Below are 21901 nucleotides of genomic sequence, written 5' to 3'. Positions count from 1 at the left end.
CCAACCCTTCTAGCTGATTCTCCCTCATGAACTTGGTTGGGAGAACTATCTTTGATGGGTCAATCTTTAACGATTGGATTAGAAACATTCATATGGCCCTTCTCTACGAGGACAAAGAATGTGTCCTCGATAAAGAGCTAAAGGATATTTGTGAACAAACTACTACTCTCGAACAAATCGAGGAATATAGGGTTCATGAGAGGGACGCGGCAAAGGTGTCGTGCATTATGATTGCTACCATGACTACTGAGCTTCAAAAGTCCTATGAGGACTTCTGGACCTACGAGATGCACCAAGATTTGATGGAAAGGTACCATCAAAGTGCTTGGCAGGAAAGGTATGAGATCATTGCCTCCATGATCACAACAAAAATGAAGGATGGAGAGTCCATCACGAACCACATGCAAAAGATGCAGAGATTTGTGGACCGCTTGCTGAAGTTGAATGTGAACTTCGATGAAGAGTTGGCTATTGATATCATCCTACATTCATTGCCTCCTTGTTATGATTAGTTCAGAATGACTTATCATATGAACAAAGAGGAAGTCACTCTGAGCAAGCTTCAAGGCCTACTAAGAACTGCAGAAATCAATTTGAAAGGCAAGGTTGTTGTACATACTCCTACTGATGTTGCCCCTATTCTGGAAATTGGACACGGGAAAGGGAAGAAGAGGAAGACTCCTTCTAATAGCTGCAAGGGAAAGTATCTTGATGGATCCTCTTCCAGTGGGACCAAAGCTGGTTCTACTAATCCCTCTACCAATCCAAAGGAAGTAGAGTGCTTCCATTGTCATGAAAAAGAGCACTGGAAAAACCAAGTTGCCCCAAATATTTGCAGGACATTAAGGATGGGAAGATAAAGCCCACATTCATAGGTATTTACACTATTCTGTCTAATAAATCATCGCATGCTAATTCTTGGGTACTTGATACAGGTTGTGGATTACACATTTGTTCTGATTTGCAGGGACTAAAAGGAAGTAGAGATGTGGAGCACGGGAAGATAAAGTTAATCATAGGGAATATGAAAGTGTCGCCTGTGACCAAGATTGGAGTTTACTCTTTATTTCTTAGTAGTGGTTTAAATTTAGATTTGAATAATTGTTGTTACTCGTCAGATATGATGAGAAATATTATTTGCTTTCATAGTTTGTATAAACAAGGTTTTACCTTTTGTTTTAATAATGAAATTGGTAGTAGTAATGTTTATTACAAGGGATGCTAATCGCTTCTATGTGGCTTTTACTGATGATTATAGTAGATATGGGTATATCTACTTAATCAAACATAAGTCAAAAACCTTTGAAAAGTTCAAAGAGTTTAAACAAGAAGTTGAGAATCAATTGTGCAGAAAGATAAAGATGATGTCATCCGATCGAGGTGGAGAGTATCTTAGTATCGAGTTTCACGACTATCTTAAGGAATGTGGAATTGTTTCACAGTTGACGCCACCTAGGACACCGCAGTTGAATGGTGTGGATGAGAGGCGCAATCGAACCATGTTGGACATGGTTCATTCCATGATGAGTCGAGCTTCGTTACCTATATCATTATGGGGGTATGCCTTAGAAACTGTCGCCCATATCCTTAATCTAGTCCCTACTAAGAAGGTTGTCAAAAGACCTCATGAGATGTGGACAGGGAAGGTTCCCTTGTTAGATCACATCAACGTTTGGGGTTGTGAGGCTTTCGTAATACGAGAGACTCACGACAAGCTCGAACCTCGTAGTGAGCGATGTATTTTCATCGGGTACCCACATAAATCCTTTGGATATCTCTTCTACAGACCGAGTGACAATGTTGTCTTCATTACGAGGAGAGGGGTTTTCCAAGAGAGAGAGAGAGAGAGAGAGAGAGAAAGAACTCATATGCCAAGAAGACAGAGGGAGGAAATTTGACCTTGAAGAGCTTCAAGAGTTAAGTGATGAAGGAACCTCAAACACTGGCACTCAACCCGGGGAGGAAACTCCTATTGAATCTATTGAAGAGTCATTACCTCTTCGAAGTTACTCTCGAGTTAGGATGGCACCTGAGTTTTATGGCTTTCATATTACTACTGAAGGTGATATGTTTATCAGTGATAGCACACTGGTAAATTTGGATGAACCATCTAACTACAAGGAAGCCATGGCAGGCCCTGAGTCTGCTAAATGGAAAGAGGCAATGGACAACGAGATTCAGTCCATGTATGACAATCAAGTTTGGAACTTGGTTGACAATGTACTTGGTCGCAAGACAGTCGGGTGCAAATGGATCTTCAAGAAGAAGACCGACATAGATGGGAAAGTACACACATATAAGGCGCGAGTGGTTGCGAAGGGCTTTACTCATACTCAGGGAGTTGACTATGATGAGACCTTCTCACTACTAGAAAAGATTAAATATATAAGGGTTATGTTAGCCATAGCTGCATTTCATGATTATGAAATATGGAAAATGGATGTCAAAACCGCTTTCCTTAATGGAAAGTTGGCTGAAGATGTTTACATGTGTCAGCCAGAGAGTTTTGTCAATTCAAGGTACCCTAATAGAGTGTCTAAGCTTCAGAAATCCATTGATGGATTGAAAAAAGCATCTCGTAGATGGAATCTTTGTTTTGATGAAAAAGTCAAAGAGTTTGGTTTTTCGAGAAGCGAAGATGAGTCCTGCGTATATGTCAAAGCTAGTGGGAGTATAGTTAGCTTTCTGGTATTGTATGTAGATGACATAATTCTCATAGGAAACGACATCCCAACCTTGCATGAGGTTAAGTCCTTGCTTGGGAAGTGTTTCAATATGAAGGACCTTGGAGAAGCTACCTATATTCTAGGGATAAGGATATTGAGATACAAGAGTAAAAGACTAATAAGACTTAGTCAAAGTACCTACTTGGACAAGGTGTTGAAGTGTTTCAGCATGGAGAACTCCAAGAAAGGTGACTTACCTATCCAGATCAATATCAAACTGAGTAAGACCCAAAGCCCAAGTACAGAGGCTGAGATAGCAGAGATGAGTCGAGTACCATATGCTTCCGCAGTTGACTCGATCATGTATGATATGACTTGTACTCGCCTTGATGTGGCTTTTGCTTTGAGCATGGTCAACAGATATCAAGGGAATCCTGGTAAAGCACACTGGACAGCAATAAAGAACATTGTTAAATACTTGCGGAGGACTAAGGACTAGGTCGTTACTCTTCGTGGGAGTGATGAATTGAGATCGACAGGGTATTGTGACGTCGGTTTTCCGACCGACATAGACAATTTGCGCTCTCAGTCGGGCTGGGTGTTTACCCTAAATGGAGGAGCAGTAACATGGAAGAGTTCCAAGCAGGAGACTATAGCTGATTCAACATGTGAATCAGAGTACATAGCAGCGAGCGAAGCATTGAAAGAGGCGATATGGTTGAAAAACTTCATCAGAGACCTTGGAGTTGTACCATCCATAAAGGAGCCAGTGGAGATTTTCTATGATAATGAAGGGGTGGTCGCCTTAACCAAGGAATCGAGAGATCATGGTAGATCCAGACATATCGACATAAAGTACCACTTCATAAGAGATCGAGTAGAAGAAGGACTCCTCGTAGTTAGGAGGGTATCGTTAGAGTATAACCCATCAGATCCCTTTACAAAGGGACTGAGTAGGGTTAAGCACTTGTAGCATGCTAAGAGTATCGGGCTGAAGGGCGATACTCTTAGCAACTTGTAATAGCTAAAATGTAATTGACATTTGATGATTAAATAAAAGGAGTTTTATTTATAAGTAAAGTTACTATCTTGTGTGAATTGTTTACTCTTGTTTCACTTTTGCATCTTTTGACTTCCGGAATAATAAGATTATTCAAACTATCCACAGTTGATCATACTTTGGAAGTAGGTTATGAGGTTAGACTATCATGAATTGGCTTGCAGACTGTCTAAGGTGTTAGACATAGTAAAAGTATGCTACAACGTTCATGAGTGCTCTTAAAATAAGATTTGAGTATTGGATTTAAACCCACACTCACATAAATCACTTCATGAAATTTATCAGGAGTGATTGTGAGACAATAATATCATATAGTCTTCAAACCAAGATATATGAGTTGTTGACTACGAGTTGGTTGTGCATTGATGGTATGAAAACGCATAAGTAACTTGATGCTATAAAACGTATCGTTGTGCATGATTTAACGAGTAGTTAGTACAATCATAATAAGTCGAAGTTTATATGTTCCTTTTATCCTAATGGGATTAAAAGCGATATCTTGGGCACCTCAATGATTTTGTTTTGAGTTATGTGTCGGGCCCGGTCAGGACTAAATTGATGTGTTCAATTATGTTCTATGTCAGACAAATCGGAAATCGGGAAACAAACTGCAGGACAATAAGTATGACTATGTTCCATGTATTTTTCCTCATGATATCTTGAATAACAGAGGAATCTATGCTCCCTTATCTAAAGGACGTGTCACTGACTAGGTCAGAGTTCGATAGTGGCTTTTGAGAGCTACAATTGTTAATCGGATTTTGAAGTTGCATTTGCAGTTATAGTTGTTAGACTTATCCAAGTGGGAGACTGGTGGATTAGGTGTCTAAGCCCATAACTACAATTGGTATGTACTTGACCCGATAGTAGCATGGTCCTTTTGGGTTGCCTTCACCATAGCAATTTGATAGGATTTACTTTTGAGAAAGAGGTTATCTGTGATTTATCAATATATTATAGTTATAATATATTAATTGAGAAATCATATTATTTAATTAGTATTGATCAAGAATTAATTTAGTGATCAAAAGATACTGATTAAATATACGGGGAATGATTAAGTAAATTAATGATTCTTATAGTGTGGGTTTATGATCCATGGTTGATTAGGATGGGCTAAACCATTATGATAGTCCATGGAAGTTTAATCCATGGAGCCTAAGAAATATGAAAGGTCATGGTGCATTAGGGTTTGCATGGATGAAACCCTAGCCTTTATCACACTCTAAAAGGAACCCCCTAGCCCTAAACTCGGTGCCCATTGATTCTAAGAGAGTGATAATCGATTTTGAAGTTAACTAGCCTATTCTATCAAGCCTCCTCTTGCATTTGGTGTTTGTGACACATTAGAGGCATCACACTTGAGGTGCTAAAGCTTTCTAAGGTCAATAACTACAAACTCCATCAAGATGCATTCATCTAACTTTGTTTTTAAGTTGTATATCCTCTATTGTATGCTAGTTAGGATGTATGCTTTGGAAAAATGAAATTGCATGTATAATTAGAGAAAACTTAGATACAAATCATCTAAGGTTGCATGTGCACATATGAGTGTTATATTGCTTAAAACCCAACATGAACATCGTGCCAGGTAGTGCCCTGGTAAGGCAGAAAAAAGGGGGCAGACGGGCGATAGGAGCAAAGCAATCAACGAGGAAGTAGCAAAGCTAGTATGAGCAGGAATCCCCAGAGAGGCAATTTTCGAAACATGGATTACAAAACCAGTGATGGTAAAGAAACATGACAGATCATGGCGGATGTGTATCGACTACTCCAACCTAAACAACACGTGCCCAAAAGACCAATACCCCTACTAGAAATAAACTAAAAGGTCGAATCCTTGGAAGGATTCGAACTCAAATGTTTCCTCGATGCCTATAAAGGATACCATCAAGTTCAGATGCACATGGAAGACGAAGAGAAAACAACCTTCCACACCGACTACAGCACATTCTGTTACCAAAAAAAATGTCGTTTAGCCTCAAGAATGCTGGAGCGATGTACCAACGTCTGAAGGACAAAATTTTCATAGACCAGATTGGAAGGAACGTCGTGGTCTATGTTATTGACATGGTCATCAAGATTCGCGACGTAGCATCGGTGCTTCGTGATATTGAAGAAACCTTTCGCACCCTCGCCCATGCACATATGAAACAAACCCAGGAAAGTACACCTTTGGGGTGGAAGAAGCTCAGTTCTTGGGATATCGGATAACCAAAGAGGGGATCACCCCGAACCAAGCCAAGGTTCAGGAATTCCTTCGACTTAAAGACTCCCCACAACATAAATGGGGTCCAGGAGATAAATGAAAGACTAACATCACTTGGCGGATGCATCGCTGGATCGGCAGAAAAAGCCCTTCCGCTTTTCCATACCTTAAAAGGGTGTGTCGATAAAAATAAGTTCAAATGGATGGAGGTGGCCGACAAAGCTCTACAAAGTCTGAAGGAAGGCCTCCACCGACTACCAGTCATGGCAAGCCAACTGCCAGGAGAAACCCTCCAAGTGTACCTCGCAGCATCCGATGAAGCGATATCATCGGTACTAATTTGAAAGAAACAAAAAAAACAACTCTCAATCCATTTTGTAAGAAGAGAGTTACAAAACCCCGAGATTAATTACCCAATTTTAGAGAAATTGGTCCTCATGTTGGTCTACACATCCAGACATCTCAGGCGCTACTTCTAAGCCCACAAAATTGAGGTCCTGACAAATTTCCCAGTGAAACAGATATTGCAAAGACCAGAAAAGTCAAGAGGACTAGCGAAATGGGCCATTGAGCTTGGCGAGCATGACATAAAATATCGAACTTGGATCAACATCAAGTCCAAAGCCTTGGCAGACTCTCTGGTAGAAATCCTTGACATGCTCAGAAATGTGACAACTATTGTAGCCATAGACCCAGCGGAACCAGAAGCAAGAAAATATATATGGAAATTGCACACAGATGGCGCTGTGAGTAAAGAGGGATTCAGGGCGGGATTGATCCTCAAGAACCCCAGCGGGGATGAAATCATGTACACCCTGAGATTCAACTTCCAAGTTTCTAATAATGAAGCCGAGTACGAATCCCTACCTACTCGCAGGCCTTCGCCTAGCACAAGAGGTTGGAGCGAAACAGCATTCGGACCGCAACGACTCTATTCTCATTACCAAATAGGTCAATGACACATATGAGGCCAAAAACGAGAGAATGCAAAAGTACCTAGATGCAACGCGTAATTTAACACAATCATTCAAGAGCTTCCAGATCAAACAGATTCCCCGGGGGGAGAATACGAAGGCGGACGCTCTCAGCAAGCTAGCATCGGCATCCTTAGACCACGTGACTAAGAAGGTGTTGATAGAAGTTCTTGAAGAAAGGAGCATTGTCACACCCCCAAACCAGAATGGCGGAAACATTCGGGGGTGGATGACTTCACGTAGTATCACAACCATTGAATATTGTAAAGAAAGTAACACAACCATCACATATATAATGAAAATGTATGTTGTTGCGTTATACATAATAGCAAAAGAATATTACAATGAGATGATAAATGTTCAATAATAAAACATCTTTAGTGTTTCCTTCTCCAAAAGCTGGTAGTTACCTGTATTACTGATTCCCTGAGAAATACAAGTGGTTTCGAAAAAGTGTCAACAATTAAGTTGGTGAGTTCATAAGTGTTTTGCATTGAAAAGTATGTCCTTTTTGATAGTAAATCGATGAACGAGGTTTTCAGAAAATCCAATATTTTCTATAGATGATTTGAAAAGTTTCCCGTGTTGGAGTGCATTAGTGTTTTCCATGCTTGAATAATAGTGATAACATTTGTATTAACAATAAAATGGAAAACTGAAATGCATGTATGAATCTCGTAAATCTAACTTGTTTTTATACTTTTATGTGAGTTTTATAACCATGCTAATGACATTGTTGGCCTGTAACAACGTTCTTCAGGCGTTGGAACTGTTATGACATTTGTCACCCCAGGCCTGCCGGCCTAGCTGTAGCTAACAGCTTAGGTGTGGGATTGTCAATCCCGTATAGATCTATACACAAGTATCACGCTCCCCCTACAAGGGATTATGGTATATAATACAGGACTTAATAATGCATACTCGAACGTACGTGAAGCTGTCTCACATTACTAGGTATAAACAGATTTACGATGATAAAAGACTGTACTTCTTTTGAAAGCATTTCATTTGTCGAGATGTATATGTAAAATGTATGAATCACTTGAATACTATGCTCATTATAGTTTGTCAAAAGTATGTTCCCAATTAGTAATAACAACTTGGTGATATAATATCCCTTTAAAACATAAAGTTATTTTTGTATCAACACTCTATAAGAACGATATTATAAAAATAACACTTTGATTTGTAATGTACTTGTATTTCCCCCCCTAAAACGTGAAAAGAATTGAAAAGTAGGGGTATGAACTCACTCGTTTCGAAGAGAGAGGCTAGGGTTGAGCAGAACTTCGTCCGCGGATGGTTGCGTCGTCGGGCTCTTCGAGGATCTCTGCAGCGTAAATCTTCCGTCGGGGGCTCGAGTGCGGAAACCGAGGTGAGGGAATGGTCTCTGGTGCTTGGAAGGGTGTGAGAGTGACTGAAGAATTGAGAAAGGTGTGCAAAGACTCGAGCTCATGCCATCTATATATAGGCTGGAATTGCCTCGTACGCGGGGCGTAATTTTGGAGTACGCTGGGCGTACTCACGTACGCGGCGCGTACGTCGTTACGCTGGGCGTAATATGGCGTCATGGCTTACGACTCCTGGCTAGCTAAACGTAGCTTGGGCGGGCCGATGGGACTCGACTCTGGGTCTAGTACGCGGGGCGTACTCCCAGATTACGCGGGGCGTAATCCCTGCTTCCGACTTCTAAATTCCGTAACTTTCGCGTACGATCTCCGTTTTTCGCGTTCTTTATATCCACGCGTAGGTGAGATTATGCTCTACAACTTTCCTTTAGACTCCGTCGGCTAGTTTTGACTTTATTTTTAATGATATATTTTTAATAGGCCGGGCCTCCTAAAGTTCGTTAAAAATTCATAGGTTCTTTATTCGTCGTCGGTTTTCATTTGTCTTTTTATTGTTTTATTACTACTGAGGAGATCTTCAACTTTCGTTTAGGTTGCGTTAGCTAAATAACACTCGATCTTCAATCCGAGTTTTTAGCCCTCTACTACTGTTACGAAACTTTGAAAATTCGTAACTTCTTCATATGAGGTCCAATTTGGGCGATCTTTTTATGTACGTTCACCTTTCAACGAGATTTACGACTTTTGTTTAGATACTTAAGGCTTAAAAATGCATTTTATTGAGATTCTACTTTTTACGTCAAAAAAAATGTTTTAACGTCGCGTCGTAAATATACGAGTGGTTATAATTTCTTCAATATAACCCGGTTTTGAGCGTTCTTTATGTTTTTGGAAACCTTGGCATGATATCTAATATTCGATGCATCCCAACTTAGATACTTGAACACTTTATTTTCGAGGTTAATTTCGTTGCTTTTAGCTTTCGAGAGTTTACAATGCTTTTTGGGAAAAATAGGGTTGTCACATCATCCCCCTGTTAAGGGAATTTCGTCCCGAAATTTAACCTAAGATAGAGTTTACAGTTTTAGGAAAAAAAGATGCGGGTACTTTTGTTTCATCTGATCTTCGCGTTCCCAGGTGTATTCAGGTCCTCGCTTGGCGTTCCAGCGGACCTTTACAATGGGTATGCGGCTTTGTTTAGTCCTTTTGATTTCCCGATCCATGATCTCTACTGGTTCCTCCACAAATTGAAGGTTTTCATTTATTGCAATTTCGTCTAGAGGGACGACAAGGGTCTCGTCGGATAAGCACTTCTTTAGATTTGATACGTGAAAGGTAGGGTGTACGTTGTGGAGTTCCTGAGGTAGTCTAAGTTTGTAAGCCACTGGACCGATTCTGGAAAGGATCTCGAATGGTCCGATGTATCTAGGGTTCAGTTTTCCACGTTTTCCGAAGCGTATTAAGCCTTTCCAAGGTGAGACTTTGAGTAGGACATGGTCTCCAACTTGGAATTCCAAGGGTTTGCGTCTCTTATCTGCGTAACTCTTTTGTCTATCTCTTGATGCTTTTAGACGTTCTCGGATTTGAACAATTTTCTCCGTAGTCTCCCTTATGATTTATGGTCCAGTGAGCGTGTTGTCAGTTGCTTGTCCTTTTGCTAGTTGCGTGTCCCCCACTTCGGCCCAGCACAAAGGTGACCTGCATTTGCGGCCATAAAGGGCTTCGAACGGGGCAGCCTTGATGCTGGTGTGGTAGCTATTGTTGTACGAGAACTCGACCAATGGTAGATGTGTGTCCCATGCTTTGCCAAAGTCGATTACGCAAGCTCTCAGCATGTCTTCTAGGGTTTGTATAGTTCTCTCACTCTGGCCGTCGGTTTGTGGGTGATAAGCGGTACTCATGTCTAGTCTTGTCCCCAAAGCTTTTTGTAGCGACTGCCAGAACCTTGAGGTGAATCTACTATCTCGGTCCGAGATAATGGATATGGGCACACCATGCAGTCGTACAATTTCTCTGAGGTATGTTCTTGTTAACTTCTCCAATTTATCCGTCTCTTTGATCGGTAGGAAATGTGCTGACTTAGTTAACCTGTCGACAATTACCCAAATGGTGTCGAGTCCGCTTGTTGTCTTGGGCAACTTTGTTATGAAATCCATGGTTATCCGCTCCCACTTCCATTCGGGTATTTCTGGTTGTTGTAATAAACCCGAGGGCTTCTGATATTCCACCTTGACTTTGGCACATGTCAGGCATTTGCTTACGTAGGTAGCAATTTCGGCTTTCATGTTTTGCCACCAGTACAATTTCTTGAGATCGAGATACATCTTATCGGAGCCGGGATGTATGGAGTATCGTGTTTTATGGGCTTCGTCCATAACGATTTCTCTGAATCCACCAAACTTCGGTATCCAAATTCGATCCATGAAATAACGAACTCCGTTGTTCTTGGTGTCAAGGTTCTTATCCATTCCTCTTAGAGCTTCTCCTGTCACATTTTCGGATTTCAAGGCTTCTATTTGAGCTTCCTTGATTTGCGTGAACAGGTGTGAATGGATTGTCATAGTTAGGGATTTCACTCGGCGACCTGAGTACTCCTTCCGACTGAGTGCATCAGCCACTACATTAGCCTTTCCGGGGTGATATCGGATTTCGCACTCGTAATCACTTAGTAGTTCTACCCATCGCCTCTGTCTCATGTTGAGTTCCTTCTGGTTGAGGATATGTTGGAGGCTTTTATGATCAGTGAAGATGGTACATTTCGTGCCGTAGAGATAGTGTCTCCATATCTTCAGAGCAAAGACGACTGCTCCTAGCTCAAGATCATGCGTTGTGTAGTTTACTTCGTGCGTCTTTAGTTGTCTTGAGGCATAGGCGATGACCTTCCCTCTTTGCATTAAGACACACCCAAGTCCTTGGTTTGATGCATCACAATAGACCACGAAGTCCTCCGTTCCCTCTGGCAAGGTTAGGATGGGCGCACTACATAAGGCTCGTTTTAGTGTCTGGAATGCGCTGTCTTGTTTTTCTCCCCAGTCGAAGGTCACATTCTTCTGGGTTAGGGTGGTAAGTGGCTTGGCAATCTTTGAAAAGTTCGGTATGAATCTTCGGTAATACCCGGCGAGTCCCAAAAATTGCCGGATTTCTGTAGGGGTTCTTGGAGTAGTCCAACTATCTATTGCCTTTATTTTGGAGGGGTCCACGTGTATTCCTTCTTTGCTTACAACATGTCCTAGGAAATCCACTTCCCGAATCCAAAATTCGCATTTGGAAAATTTTGCGTAAAGTTTCTCTGCCCTTAATGTTTCCAGTACTTGGCGAAGGTGTTTGCTGTGTTCTTCCTGGCTTCTTGAATAGATGAGTATATCATCTATGAACACGATCACGAATTTGTCCAGGAAGGGACGACATACTCGGTTCATCAAGTCCATGAACACTGCTGGAGCATTCGTCAATCCGAAGGGCATTACCACAAATTCGTAGTGACCATAACGTGTTCGGAAAGCCGTTTTGGGGATGTCTCCTTCCAGTACTCGTAGTTGGTGATAACCAGACCTTAGATCGATCTTTGAGAAGTAGCTTGCCCCCTGAAGTTGGTCGAATAGATCGTCTATGCGCGGTAAGGGATATCGGTTCTTGATCGTGAGTTTGTTTAGCTCCCGATAATCGATGCACATGCGAAAGGATCCGTCCTTCTTCTTCACAAATAGGACTGGCGCTCCCCATGGTGAGAAACTTGGTCTGATGAATCCCTTGCTTAGCAGCTCGTTTAATTGACTGGATAGTTCCTGCATCTCGGCTGGGGCTAAACGGTACGGCGACTTTGCTACAGGGGTAGCCCCGGGGATTAAGTCGATTCTGAACTCGACTTGACGTTCCGGTGGGATTCCTGGAAGATCTTCTGGGAAAATATCCGGGAAGTTGCAGACTTCCGGAATATCTTTAATGTTTTTCGATTCTCGTTTCTTGTCTACTACGTGGGCTAGAAAGGCATGATATTCCTTACGAAGATACTTTTGTGCTTTAATACAGGAAATGATTTGTAAACTTGAACTAGGTTTGTCGCCATAAATGACAACAGTTTCACCGTTTTGCAGATTTAAGCGAACAGCCCTTTCGTGGCAAAGGATATCGGCATGGTGAAGGCTCAACCAGTCCATACCGATGATGACATCGAAACTTCTTATGGAAATGGACATGAGATCGACTTGAAACAAGTGCTCGTTTAAATTTAGTGTGCACCCTACGTATAAATCGTTTGCGTGTTCTGTTTTACCGTTTGCCATTTCTACAGTGAATACTTTATTGAGTGGTTGAGGTTTTTGATTAAGTAGATGTTTGAATTTATGACTCACAAAACTTCTCTCCGCACCGCAGTCAAAAAGTATGCATGCATAAGTGTTGTTGAGTAGAAACGTACCCGTAACCACCGTGGGGTCCGCTATTGCTTCTCTCTGTCCTACTGCCAGCACTCTCCCCACACCACCAATATTCTTCTCCTTGGGACAATCCCTCCTGAAGTGTCCAGTCTCTCCGCACCCATAACATGCCCGGCTTACCCCAGTTCCAGGAACCTGAGTAATTGGTCGTGCCGGTGCTTTACAGAAACGGGCTGTGTGCCCTTTCCTGTCACAGTTCTTGCAGTGCATCTCGCGACAAATACCATGGTGATGGTAGTTGCACTTGCTGCACTTGGGCAGAATCCCTGCATATGGTTTTGTTGGTGCAGAGGTAGCAGGAGTTGTGGTGGGGGTAGCAGCAGCATAAACCGCAACCATTTGTTTCTTTGCAGGTTCTTGTGAAGTTTGCCCCTTCCTTTTGTTCCAAAATTTCTTCTTGTTGTTGTTGTTGGCATTGATTTCATTGTTGCTGTTCCCTTTGGTTGGTTCAGCCATAATCGCCGCGACTCCTTGACAGACACCATGATCAACAAGAGATTGCGCTAGTTCCTTGGCGCTGGCGAAAGTCAAGGGTCTGGAAGCTAGCACACTTCCTCGAAGTTGGGGTGATAGTCCCCAAATGTATCTCTCAACCTTTTGGCTCTCCAGGGTTAACATTCCTGGGCAAAGTGTTATTAAGTCACTGAACCTGTTGGTGTAACCAGCTATGTCCGATCCTACCATCGAGAGGTTCCACAGTTCCTGTTCAAGCTTCTGAATCTCGCCTCTTGGGCAGTATTCTCGTAGGAGCATTCTTTTCAGGTTTTCCCAACCCATGGAGTTTGCCACCACCAGGGTTAGTGTCTGGACGTGGCCGTTCCACCATGTCAGGGCGCGTTCAGAGAAAGTAAAAGCGGCGAACTTTACTTTGCTTTCTTCAGGACATGCACAGATTTCGAATACAGCTTCTGTTTTCTCTATCCATTGAGATAGAGCCAATACTCCCCCAGTCCCGCAAAAGGGAATAGGTTTTCCGTTGGTGAAGTCTTTGTAAGTGCATACCCCTGAACGGCTTTGACCTTGGCCATTTGTAAAACTGTTTGTTCCTCCCCCCGATCCGTTGTTGCTCATTTGAGCCATTGCTGCAGTTACAGCAGCGATTACAGCAGTCTGGAACATAACGGTGTCCATAATTGGAGGAGGTGGTGGAGGTGGTGTTGAAGTTGAGTTTCTGCGTGTTGATCTACGAGGAGGCATGTTCTGGTAGAGAAAAATAAGAATGAATACTATAAGTTTCTAATGTTTTGACAATCGTGTGTTAGTTGCATCTTGTAATTTGTTTTGACTTTAGTTTATGGTTTCAAGGTAGGCATAGAAATTTAAAACTCGAAATTTCTGAGAGGTATATAATAAGAAATACTTCATATTTATACATATAGGTCACACCTGAGGTGTGTTACATTGCATATCTTGTTTGGGAAAATTTGATCCTCCTAGAGATCTCCGATTACGGATACAACAGGGAAATAAAGGAAAAATAAAAACTTTTATCCGAAATCCTAATCTATAACAAAATTGTTGGGCATCGAACAAGCTCTACTTGCGGCGTTTGGAGCTAGACTCGGCATCCGACCGTTTGACTCCCATCAGTCGCCTCTCGAGATCTGCTTGTTGTTCCTTCATCCCTCTTATTTCTGCCAGAGCCACTATCATTTGGTTCTGAAGTGTTCCCGTGTAGATTTGGGTATTTTCATGTAGTCCTTCCAAACGGCGGATGTCAGCGGCGTTACCTTGGGTAGCAGCATTGATTTCACGAACTCTGGCTGCATGTTGGTCCGCCTGGTAGTTCTGGTTAGCTATAGCATTCACGACGACAGGAAGTGCTCGATCTGCTGAGCCTCCCCCACTGACGTTGTAAAAATCCCGACACATGCCGGATGGAGGGCGTACACCTTGTTGGCGGCTCCAGTAGTAGAGGTGGCTTCCCCAGATGGGGATGGGTCCCGGTTGGTTTGGTCTGATTACGGGAGGATGAGGGATGGGAGGGTCGTACACTTCTGGCTCGGAGTCTGTCCCGCTAGAAATCTCCACGATCTCTTCGTCGACTTCGAACTCCTCTCCGATTTCGACTTCGAATTCTTCCTCGACCTCTTCTTCGATTTCCTCTGGGTCTTCCTCCGGGTCTTCTTCTATCCAACCGCCGTTGCCTTGGTTTGGGTAGTAGGGATCTCCTGGTAAATGGAATCCGGCCATTTGTCTGTACTAGGATGGATGTATGAGAACGTTATAAGAAAAGAAATTTCTATTTAGCGACTTATTATTTTTAACTATAATTTTTATTGTACAACTATTTTTTTATAACACTTCTATACTATTTCAACTTGGCGAAACTAGAACAATTTTTGTATTTGGTAAGTTTTCGGCTTGTCGTCCACTACGACCATTCCTCGACGTACGTTGGTCAAATCCAGGATAAATATAGTTGATCAGGCTATATTTATTCTCGACATGATTACATACCCCGAGGCTCATTCGTAGTGTCGTAACTTGCCGTAATACTTTTTAGTAAAACTTGTTATGATACGAGATTTATGCATGCTTGTAAAAATGTATATCTTTAAAAGAAAGTATTTTGTTCATGAAAATGTTTCATCAGAGGGTTTTTGGTCCCCTTTGCATTTATAGTTTGTATATCGTATGTGGTTCGATATACTTAGTTCACTATAAACAATGCTCTGATACCAATCTGTCACACCCCCAAACCAGAATGGCGGAAACATTCGGGGGTGGATGACTTCACGTAGTATCACAACCATTGAATATTGTAAAGAAAGTAACACAACCATCACATATATAATGAAAACGTATGTTGTTGCGTTATACATAATAGCAAAAGAATATTACAATGAGATGATAAATGTTCAATAATAAAACATCTTTAGTGTTTCCTTCTCCAAAAGCTGGTAGTTACCTGTATTACTGATTCCCTGAGAAATACAAGTGGTTTCGAAAAAGTGTCAACAATTAAGTTGGTGAGTTCATAAGTGTTTTGCATTGAAAACTATGTCCTTTTTGATAGTAAATCGATGAACGAGGTTTTCAGAAAATCCAATATTTTCTATAGATGATTTGAAAAGTTTCCCGTGTTGGAGTGCATTAGTGTTTTCCATGCTTGAATAATAGTGATAACATTTGTATTAACAATAAAATGGAAAACTGAAATGCATGTATGAATCTCGTAAATCTAACTTGTTTTTATACTTTTATCTGAGTTTTATAACCATGCTAATGACATTGTTGGCCTGTAACAACGTTCTTCAGGCGTTGGAACTGTTATGACATTTGTCACCCCAGGCCTGCCGGCCTAGCTGTAGCTAACAGCTTAGGTGTGGGATTGTCAATCCCGTATAGATCTATACACAAGTATCACGCTCCCCCTACAAGGGATTATGGTATATAATACAGGACTTAATAATGCATACTCGAACGTACGTGAAGCTGTCTCACATTACTAGGTATAAACAGATTTACGATGATAAAAGACTGTACTTCTTTTGAAAGCATTTCATTTGTCGAGATGTATATGTAAAATGTATGAATCACTTGAATACTATGCTCATTATAGTTTGTCAAAAGTATGTTCCCAATTAGTAATAACAACTTGGTGATATAATATCCCTTTAAAACATAAAGTTATTTTTGTATCAACACTCTATAAGAACGATATTATAAAAATAACACTTTGATTTGTAATGTACTTGTATTTCCCCCCCTAAAACGTGAAAAGAATTGAAAAGTAGGGGTATGAACTCACTCGTTTCGAAGAGAGAGGCTAGGGTTGAGCAGAACTTCGTCCGCGGATGGTTGCGTCGTCGGGCTCTTCGGGGATCTCTGCAGCGTAAATCTTCCGTCGGGGGCTCGAGTGCGGAAACCGAGGTGAGGGAATGGTCTCTGGTGCTTGGAAGGGTGTGAGAGTGACTGAAGAATTGAGAAAGGTGTGCAAAGACTCGAGCTCATGCCATCTATATATAGGCTGGAATTGCCTCGTACGCGGGGCGTAATTTTGGAGTACGCTGGGCGTACTCACGTACGCGGCGCGTACGTCGTTACGCTGGGCGTAATATGGCGTCATGGCTTACGACTCCTGGCTAGCTAAACGTAGCTTGGGCGGGCCGATGGGACTCGACTCTGGGTCTAGTACGCGGGGCGTACTCCCAGATTACGCGGGGCGTAATCCCTGCTTCCGACTTCTAAATTCCGTAACTTTCGCGTACGATCTCCGTTTTTCGCGTTCTTTATATCCACGCGTAGGTGAGATTATGCTCTACAACTTTCCTTTAGACTCCGTCGGCTAGTTTTGACTTTATTTTTAATGATATATTTTTAATAGGCCGGGCCTCCTAAAGTTCGTTAAAAATTCATAGGTTCTTTATTCGTCGTCGGTTTTCATTTGTCTTTTTATTGTTTTATTACTACTGAGGAGATCTTCAACTTTCGTTTAGGTTGCGTTAGCTAAATAACACTCGATCTTCAATCCGAGTTTTTAGCCCTCTACTACTGTTACGAAACTTTGAAAATTCGTAACTTCTTCATACGAGGTCCAATTTGGGCGATCTTTTTATGTACGTTCACCTTTCAACGAGATTTACGACTTTTGTTTAGATACTTAAGGCTTAAAAATGCATTTTATTGAGATTCTACTTTTTACGTCAAAAAAAATGTTTTAACGTCGCGTCGTAAATATACGAGTGGTTATAATTTCTTCAATATAACCCGGTTTTGAGCGTTCTTTATGTTTTTGGAAACCTTGGCATGATATCTAATATTCGATGCATCCCAACTTAGATACTTGAACACTTTATTTTCGAGGTTAATTTCGTTGCTTTTAGCTTTCGAGAGTTTACAATGCTTTTTGGGAAAAATAGGGTTGTCACAAGCATCGATAACAAGCAGATCGATACTATAACGGAAACCCCAAACTGGAACAAACCATACTTAGACTACCTTCAACATCGAGTCTTACCTGATGATCGCGAAGAAGCAAGAAGAATAAAGACCATGGCCCCGTAATTCGTAGTAAAGGGGGGCACAACTGTACATGAGATGATACTTGGTACCATGGCTCAGATGTGTCACCCATGCGGGAGGACAAACGCTCTTGGGGGAATGCCTCACGGGCAAGGCTGGAGTGCACGAAGGCGCGTGAGTACTCACCGGGAAGATACTCCGCCTATGAATATATTGGCCCAACGTATATAAAGACGCTACTGACATCACAAAGAAATACATAGAATTCCATCGCCCCCTTCCAGAATCGGGTCTCTTTGACCCTTGGCCTTTCCACCAATGGGGCGTAGATATCGTCGGGCCATTCCCAGTAGCCCCAAGGGGGCTGAAATTCCTGATAGTCATTGTTGATTACTTTACTAAGTGGATTGAAGCTGAGCCCTTACCCACGGTCACGGGCAGACATAAGATAAAATTTATGTGGAAAAACATCCTAACGAGATTCGGCACACCCAGAGCCCTTATAAGTGACAATGGAGCATGGTTCGAGGGCAGCCCCTTCAAAGAATGGTGTGAGGAAAAATGGATACAACGCCGATTTACCTCCGTGGCACACCCATAGACCAATGGCCAAACTGAAATCTCGAACAAGATCATTGTCAATGGCCTAAAGAAACGCCTGATAAGATCAAAAGGAGCCTGGTTCGAAGAGCCACCGACAACACTCTGGTCATTCCGGACCACCTCAAGATCCAGCACAAGGGAAACACCCTTTAGCCTAACAGATGGAACTGAGGCCGTACTCCCACTTAAATTCTGAGTTAATCACTGCGGGTGAAAACTTCAACGGAAACACCAACGACGAAGAGCGATGTCAGGATCTGGACACACTCCAAGAGAAACGAGAAGCTGCCCAGCTTCGAGAAGCGAGATACATGGCTCGCGTCGAAAACTTCTACAACAAGCGGTTACGTGTAAAATATTGCATGATCGGAGAATGGGTACTAAGGAAGAATGAATCCAGTCGCTCGGAGCCACAGGGAAAGCTAAGCATTGTCTGGGAAGGCTATTATAAGGTAACCGACATACATCAGAAAACACAAAACCTCAACCATTTCTACTCTTAAGCAGTAGACACAAGCTGGCACAGCAAGACCCCAAGCGGATGGTCATATACCAGTGGGAAAGCGGGTAAATGTCATAGTGAAGCTGACCGTCGGATCTCAGTGGGTAGCGTCATCATCCCAGGAGGATGCTATCAACTGGGGAATGGAACCTGTCAATTCCCAAAGAAACGCACGCACATGTATGTGTAATATATATATATATATATATATATATATATATATATATATATAAATATATATATATATATATATATATATATATATATATATATATATATATATATTTCCATCTCTAAAAAAAAGAGGAAATATAATGATATGAGTCCTCTTTCCCAAAGCTTGGTATACGTATAAAAAAGAAGGTCGTGCAAATTTACCGAACGACAATAAGGACTGATCACCCATGTCGTTCGAGCAAAACTGTTGCAAAACACGACCATAGGTTTCAAGGGCTGATAACCTGTTCCTAAAAATATGTCAGTAAAATCGAAAGAACCACGAATCCTAACTGCAACTAAATAGAGGCTTCAATGGATCATAACCTTTCCCTTAAAACACATAATACCTAAGTCCACGGGCATTGAGGTGAGGATCTTGCCCTGTCTTTGATGACTGAGGCTGCAGGGGTACCCTCCTAGGCCCAAGACTTAAAGCACAACCCTGCAAAGAAGACCAACTAAAAGTTTGTGTCCAAAGATAGGTCGATGCCTCGACCCTACAAAGGCAAACCCACGACTCAAACGGGAGCCACACTTAAGGCACTCCCAGTACAAAGCCAAAACAAAACGAAGAGCACACAAACCACAAAGGACAACATTAACCATTTCTGTGAACCGCCCGGGACGATAGGAAAATGTACAATAAGGCAAAAATAACCAATGCACCTGAAGTTAAAATTGGTAAATTATCCACCGGACATGCCCAGATTTCAAGGCCACACAGGGCTATAAATAAAAGAACAACCAAATAACGCAAGCCAGAAGATGAGAAAGTCCAAATATCATGAGCAGAGGAGGACAGAGCATGATCATCGAATTCAGGGTCACAACACAACTGGCGAAGTCCGGCAAGATCCAATTCCCCCAAGTGAAGTCTCGATGAAGGCCTTCATAGATGCATGCATGGTATCGGAAGAGTGCACCACAAAACTCGGCTCCAATGGATAATACTTACCGATGGCCACCTGCTTCTGCACCATCTCCTTGCCGCTCTCCACACCGGCAACCATACACGTGACCTTCAAACGTCGAACCCCGAGGGAAAACTCGTCGCTTTGAACATCCTGGTCAACCACACGAACTACATCCTTATGAAGGACCAAAGACAGATCCTCTTCCAAAGCTTTCCTCTTCAATACCTTAGCCTCTAGCTACCCACCCCGTTTTTTCATATGCTCCTCCAAAGCAAGAATTTCCACCTCCAAGCGCCGCACCTGCTGCGAAAAGCGACCCACCTCCCCGTCTAGGAACCACACCAGGTCCTCGGGGGCGTAATTCTCCCCCAATAACATAACGTAGCGCTCATCGAATTTACACCTCTCCTCTTCCAAGAGCGATGCCCACTCCCTGAGCTCGTCGTGCTCAGCCTCGAAAGCAGCAGACTCCGCTAAATTGGCCCTAATATAATGAACACGACAAGCGGCAGCCACTAAGTAAGGAGTGACTTGGTCTACAGCGTATTGAAGCTCGTTCGCCGTATGGGAATAAGACAGAAGGTTAAACGACTCCAGTGTAGCGGGAGGAAACGTGTGCCGACACCATTCATGGACGTCAACCTCATCTGAAAAAAGAGACCCAGGGGCAAGGTTCCAACCAGGAATATACACTCTAGAGGAACCAGGAAACGGTGAACTAGTCTCAGAGGATGGATCCACCGCCCCTCCTGACAGATGGAACAATCCTGTTCTTCCTGGTTTCACCTCCTCTGACGGCCAAGGGACTTTGTCGTCAACAATATCAATCAGCAAGGGAGGCTCCAAAAACAAAGAATCAATATGGCGTCGCTTAAATAGTTCTTTGCCAATGGAATCGACACCACTACCATCCGAAAGGTTAGACTCCACCAATGCAACCCGCCGTTTAGAGATCAATCGCCCCCCACAGACAGACGACTCCCCATCCACAGGTAGCCAATCAGGAGGAAACAATAGACCATGGTTAAAAGAAGGAATGGACCTCTTTCCGCCGGCATCCTGAGAGCCATGAGTAGGAGCCGGAAGGGCATCCCCTAACGACACTTCGTGGTACTACAGCTCGCCCTTGAACTGACAACACATCACCCGTTTAAGGAAAAAAATCTCGTCGAAACCTGTGATCAGAGGAACAACACAAACCAATTTCTCTCACAATCAAAAGAATTACCCAAAGAAAAAAAAGAAAAAAAGCGGGGGGGGGGGGGGGGGGCGCATGGAAGTGATACTTACCATCCTTCTCCACATAAAATCGGTGCATCATCCCTTGGGCCCGCCAAGCATCACTTATCCCTACTGCCGCCAATATGCAGTCTAGCGATTCCTCCCCGTTGACCCAAATCCTTTTCAATGCTTGAACGACGGACGAACTGGCACCCGACAGTCGGGGGGTCCGCTCCGAAGAAATTTACACGCAAGGATAACCAGCACCAACTAGATCGCTGTTAACCCACAACCACCGGTCTTGAAAATTCTTCCAATGGTCCGTTTGGTTAATGATAAACGCATGCATATTGCGACGCTGAGAAAGCATATGGATACCGAATTGGGTGGAGGAGTTGAAAAAGGCCTGGAAGGCCCGAAAATGGGGAAGCACACCCAAGGTTTGGCACGCCAACTCAAAATCGACAATTTTATTTACAACATTAGGCATAAGATCGTGGATGGAGAAACCATACTCCCTCATAACTTAATAGAAAAATCCAAGACCGGAAGACGGAGCCCAACTTCAAAAATCGACACGGGTATCCCAACCTTCCCTGCCATCGGCTGGTAAAACATAGCCCCTTCCCTTGAAAGTTATACTCCATTATCGGGCATAAATCCAAAACGAAACTACAGAGACTCGAACAACTCCAGCGTTGGGTCCTTCCTTGATCGAGCGGATGCCATAACAAATAGAGGATAAGATCGCAACGGAAGAAAATGGACAAGTGAGAGAGA

This window comes from Lactuca sativa, chromosome 1 (assembly GCF_002870075.4).
Source record: "Lactuca sativa cultivar Salinas chromosome 1, Lsat_Salinas_v11, whole genome shotgun sequence".
Classification (NCBI taxonomy): domain Eukaryota; kingdom Viridiplantae; phylum Streptophyta; class Magnoliopsida; order Asterales; family Asteraceae; genus Lactuca; species Lactuca sativa.
Note: the sequence above shows the minus strand (reverse complement) of the source record.